Consider the following 6,000-nt stretch of genomic DNA (forward strand, 5'->3'; position numbering starts at 1 on the left):
TACAGTATTATTGTGGAAAATGAACTGTGAGGTAATATTTTTGTTGACACACTTCTGGATATTAAAACGGGGATGGTAGCAGATATGTTGGATTTTGTTCCCCTTTTTGTTCTAGAACCTTTTCATAATAGCATTATCTCTTTGACGGAAATGGATTTGAACAAGAAAAGAACAAAAGAAAGAAAGGACACATCTGTGAGGAGGGGGTTGGGAGTGTATAGGAAGGGGGCAGCTGCTATTTTTAGTGTTGCTATATTGCAGGCTCATTTAAATGAATAACCACCAGTCTATTCTTAGTCTGAGGAAAGCTTCGACAGTAATACAGGAGCGTGCATCGGTCTACGCAGCTAAGCAGAGCAATGATGCTGGTCCATAATGGATCTAACTAACTACTCCCTTTTATTCACAGTAATTACATCTGTGAAGGGGAAGAGTGTGGGACACAGAATCAGGCCCTTTGAAACAGAACAGCAACCCAGGACTCCCATCTAGTGACAAAAAGTATGTAGCACAAGTTTGGAAATACATCCATTCCACAAGCTGCATTGCTTCACAGAAAATGGCCACATAAAAACATCTGAGGTTCTTGATTATTTTTTTTTCTTCTTTTTTTTTTAAAGGTATAAGATACCAACATCATGCAAACAAACAATTCATTTTATGTAGTGTGTGTGTGTGTGTGTGTGTGTGTGTGGGAGGGGGGGTGAGGAGGGCCCAAGTGCCACTTAGGAATATTGCCTGAAGGACTGCTCTTCTTGTTAAACTCATTGCTGTGGGCATAAATAAAGCCACGTCACATGATTTACCGACACACGATCCCTCTCTTTATGCTTCCTCCTAACAGGCTGGCGGACAAATGAATGTTCCAGCTATGGGAATTCTGCCTTGATTTAAAACCTGCTTCCTCATGGCCGGGGGAAATGCTGTGAAAGGGGAGGACTGTTTGTGTGTGTGTGTGTGTGTGTGTGTGTTGTTTAACTATGCTTGTGGGGACCACAAGAATAGTAAACAAACAAACATTTTACCAACTGGGGTCATTTTGTTGGTCCCTACAAGGTCAAATGCTATTCATAGAGGGTTTAGGGTTAAGGTTAGAATTAGTGCTAGGGTTGGAATTAGGGTTAGGGTTAGGAACTAGGGTTTGTTTTAGGGTTAGGGTTATTAGCTAGGGTTAGGTTTAGGGTTAAGGTTTTTGGATTAGGGTTAGGGTACGTACGTGTGTGTGTACGTACGTGCGTGCGTTAGAGAGAGAGACACTCATTTGACCCTGTTCAGTGTTTTCAATGGGTCGTTGTTGAATTGCGGTGACATTTGCGATCCTTTTTTATTTAAATGTATTTGGGTACTAAATCAAATAATATGGTAGCTAAATGACTAAATCATTTGTACCTTTATGATAACATTGTGCCTAGAGTAGGAGTATTATAAAAAAAAACATGACCTGGCACACACCCAGAACGATTATTTTGTGTGGAGGTGCTGACTAACGGCAAATAAACTATAAACTATAAAAATAAAGAGAGTCGCACACCCAATAAATTACTGGAAGTTTATATATGGAGTGTGCAAATCTCTTCATTTGTACCAGTAGGAGTATTAACATCAATGATGGTAACACCAATGAGACATTTTTGGTTATTGAGGAATTTCTTAAAGGCCACGGCTGCTTCAATAATTTACTTAAGTGATATGATTAAATATTTGTCTCACAATGTTATTTCCCTTCATTTAAATAGAGTAACACCAAGTGACACTTTGAATTTAGACCGCATTTACACAGGCAGCTCAATTCTGATCTTTCTCCCAATTATTGGCAAAAGAGCTGATCTGAATGGTCAAAGACCAATTAGTGGGAGGTACCTTTTCCGAATTGGGCTGCCTCTATAAACGCAGCCATAGACACACCAAATTATCAATGGAATCCTAAAATGTATGACATGCGAACAAGGTGCAATTAGCTAATAATGTTCTTTAATGTAGACAGCTCCCCCGATAACGGTTTGCCATTGAAGGGAATGCTCAAGGTCCTTGTATATCTTTGTAATGAGTGATTTGCAAGGCAGTAACACCGATTACATAAACTGAGCAAAAAAAATGTATTTTATTCAACTTTATTTATTGATTCTACAATATATTATATTAAATCATTTTGTTCACTTTCTAATATTCAAAATAATTGATAGATATCACAAAATCTCCAAAACATCCAGAACGATTACACACCACTACTGGGACAAGCCAATTGATCTACCTTAAGTACTTAAAGCAATTCATAAACATAAGGTTTTGCAGAATAAAACACTATGTTTTATCATTGGTAAACAGTTCAACATAAACAAAGCATGTATGATGTGTAACTATTTGTCATTTTGAAGTGTTTTTCACCTCAATTCAAGAATGACCCCCACGTATCTCTTATACTGTATGCTGCATATTCATGACATAAAATTACACTTCACTTGGTGTCACAATCATTCACTTCAAAAGCCTCTCACCAGCGAACTGACCAATATAGCAGCGTGAAGGGAACAGCAACAGCCATGGCCAATGCAACTCTTGGACTGAATGGAAGGGATTATTTAATTGTTCATGGCTGTCTCATGTCACCATCCCCTATACTCACATGCAATTTATCTCCATCTCTCAACTTCTTTCCTCCTCCCTCTCTTTCTATCTATGTGTCTGTCTGTCATTATTGCTCCCTGATCTAAGTGTCTCCATCTATCCTTCAACACTGTGTCGTAGCTTCCAGGTTGCTGGTGACGCATCCATATTTATCAGTTCTGACAATGAGCTACTCACGCTAATTTACTAATTTAGATTAATATGATTGACATTTCATTTCAGCACGCATCACTCCTCACTCCCCTTCTCCCACCCTTCCTCTCCCCCCTCTTTGTATGTCTGACAGCTGATTGGTTGAGCAAGGTGGTAATCACTGACAGCCCATTAGAAGAGTCTGCCACAATTATCTCACTAATTCAGAGGCTTCTTTTTTAATTCGGCAGCATAAAATTGTCAATCTTGGAAGGGTAATCAGCCTCATTCTCTATTCCAGACCAGGACTAAAATAAACAAGAGAGAGTTGGAGAGAGAGAAATAGAAAGAGAAAGTGAGAAAGGTAGATAAAGAGGGAGAAGGCAGACACAGAGAGAGAGACAGGGACAGAGAGGAGAGAGAGAGAGAGATGGCAGACAGAGAGAGAGAGAGAGACAGAGAGGAGAGAGAGAGCAATGGCAGACAGAGAGAGAGAGACAGAGAGGAGAGATAGAGCTAGACAAGGTAGACAGAGAGAGAGAGAGCAAGACAGAGTGAGGAGAGAGAAAGAGAGAGAGAGAGAGAGACAGAGAGGAGAGAGAGAGCTAGACAAGGTAGACAGAGAGAGAGAGAGCGAGACAGAGAGGAGAGAGACAGGGACAGAGAGGAGAGAGAGAGCGATGGCAGACAGAGAGAGACAGAGAGAGAGACAGGGACAGAGAGGAGAGAGAGAGCGATGGCAGACAGAGAGAGAGAGAGGAGAGATAGAGCTAAACAAGGTAGACAGAGAGAGAGAGAGCGAGACAGAGTGAGGAGAGAGCAAGAGAGAGACAGAGAGAGACAGAGGAGAGAGAGAGGTAGACAAGGTAGACAGAGAGAGAGAGAGCGAGAGCGAGACAGTGAGAGACAGATAGGAGAGAGAGAGCTAGACAAGGTAGACAGAGAGAGAGAGTGATAGAGAGAGAGAGAGAGAGAGAGAGAGAGAGAGAAGGCAGACAGAGAGAGAGAGAGCGAGAGAGAAAGAGAAAGAGCAAGAAAGAGCGAGTGAGAGAGAGAGAGAGTAAGACTCATTAAACAACCAGTCACTACAGCCAGGCAAGCAGGGGGCATGCTGTTTCAATGGACTTCTGACAAAGGGAAGGCAAAGACACACTTTTCCTTATTTTATCTTCAAACTCAAACTGATCTGTTACGTGTGCGTGCATGCTTTCGTGCGTTTGTGCATGCGAGCGTGTTTGTGCATGCGAGCGTGTTTGTGCATGCGAGCGTGTTTGTGCATGCGATCGTGTTTGTGTGTGTGTCTGTTTGAGTGAGTATGTCAGACAGACAAAATATTAATATGTATGTCTCTCAGAGAGGTTTGAACTCTCGCACTGCTACCCCTGTCATTCAGAATAACGTGCATTAGAAGAGTCTACTGACGAGTTCCTGTCTTGATATGTGTGTCATGTTGAGTGTAACCTTTAGGAGAAACAGAGGGAAGATGCTGTGATGTTGATCGCCCTTACCTCCCAGTGGGCTGCCGTTCTTTCATTTTGCTAGGTCTTAAACTAACTATTTTGCTATGTTAACATCCATCACTTACTGTCTAACAAATGGTAAACACAGATCCAGGACCAGACTGTACAGGTTTCACATGTTCGCATGGGCTGAAGTCCCTCTTCTCTTCCTACACCGGCTGTGTGTAATGACCCATGAGTTTAGAAAAGTAAGTCTACCCCTTCACTTCACAGACCCACCACTCATAGAATGGATTCAGAGCCACCTGCTTTACTATGCAGGAGGAGTACACAGCTACCACTCCAATCTAGCATCTCTCACACTGGGCTTTTCTCCTCTTTTTTCATGATTGATGCTCGGCTTTAGAGTGGTAGTAGGGGTAATTTCATCAGCACCCAGAAGAGGGCCTCCAACCCAGCTAACTCAAGGGCCAACGAGGGACTGAAGTTTGAAGACAAAATAGGAGAGTGGATCTGAGAGGGGGGTGGGGAAAATGAGAGTGAAAAAGAGAGATGGGGATTCTTTACATGAATGAGAACAAACCCATGGCATTCTGAGCTCGGAATTGGCTTTTCAATTCTACGCTCTTAGAACCAGAGAAGATAATTGGCTGTAATGTGCAATACATAAACCCCCCCTCCCTCCCTCCCTCCCTCCCTCCCTCCCTCCCTCCCTCACTCACTCACTCACTCACTCACTGTTCTCCCGGGGTAAAATAAATCAATAAAATTTCTCACGTGCATTAATGGATACAACTTTATAAGATAAAGCATTTTATTATCAAAGGCTCAACAGTTCAATGTTTCCAATATTTACAACATTTTAACAATGACAATCCCTCTACCGGTCCGATATGATGCAAGGTCACATGGTACCGACAAAACTCCATGAAGCCAAAACGTCTGCCTCTGAAATGTAGCCTACATTTGAATTCAAATCGGTGCTTTGATTGCGTATTATTATCATGTTCAAAACAACACAGAGCCATCTGAAGGCTTTGGTTGTTCTACCATAAGAAAACCTCATTTCTGGGAATCTATCTATAGGATTATCTGACTGTGTTTGAGAGTGCTCGCTTTTTTCCGCTGAACCTTTGAGAGTTTACAGACTCACGAATAAAGTATCCTGTCGTAATCCTTGAGTAGTAATGTTGCATTATTTGATTCATTCACAAGCCTTGTTTTCATTTGATTCACACTGTTAATATTCATGACTTGACACAGTTGGCAGGCAGGGTGAAAGGAAAGAGATTTGTCTGAATGGAAGGAGGGCAACTGGGCACCTCCATCCTACCAGAAGTGGGCATCCAAGCATCGCATGAGGACACTGGTGAGCAAGCAATCATCAATGGGATTGTTGATCTAAAAATCATGTAACTTCCATTCATATTGGAATTGAAAGGATGCCTAGAAACTGGATATATATGGGAATTATCTAGAAATCAGCTTTATAAGGATGACAACAGAAAATACACATACTATCCTTTGAACAAGCCCCTCGTATGCCTATCAGATTCAGAGTGAGTCTACGGTACTGACGCAGCAAATACATCTAAGCATCTGTGCCACAGTAACTCCTTGTTTACTTCAGCTGTTGTACACACAACATTGCTCTGATGTAGTCCACCTCTAAGATGGACCCTTCCTATTTAAACCCGTCATCTCTTCCTGGTTTGTACAGATGTGTTCCTCCTGGGTTCCTCCAGGTCTGGGCAGTGAGTCAGTAGTAAACAAAGAGAGGCGG

The sequence above is a fragment of the Oncorhynchus keta genome, chromosome 19, assembly GCF_023373465.1.
Source record: "Oncorhynchus keta strain PuntledgeMale-10-30-2019 chromosome 19, Oket_V2, whole genome shotgun sequence".
Taxonomy (NCBI): Eukaryota; Metazoa; Chordata; class Actinopteri; order Salmoniformes; family Salmonidae; genus Oncorhynchus; species Oncorhynchus keta.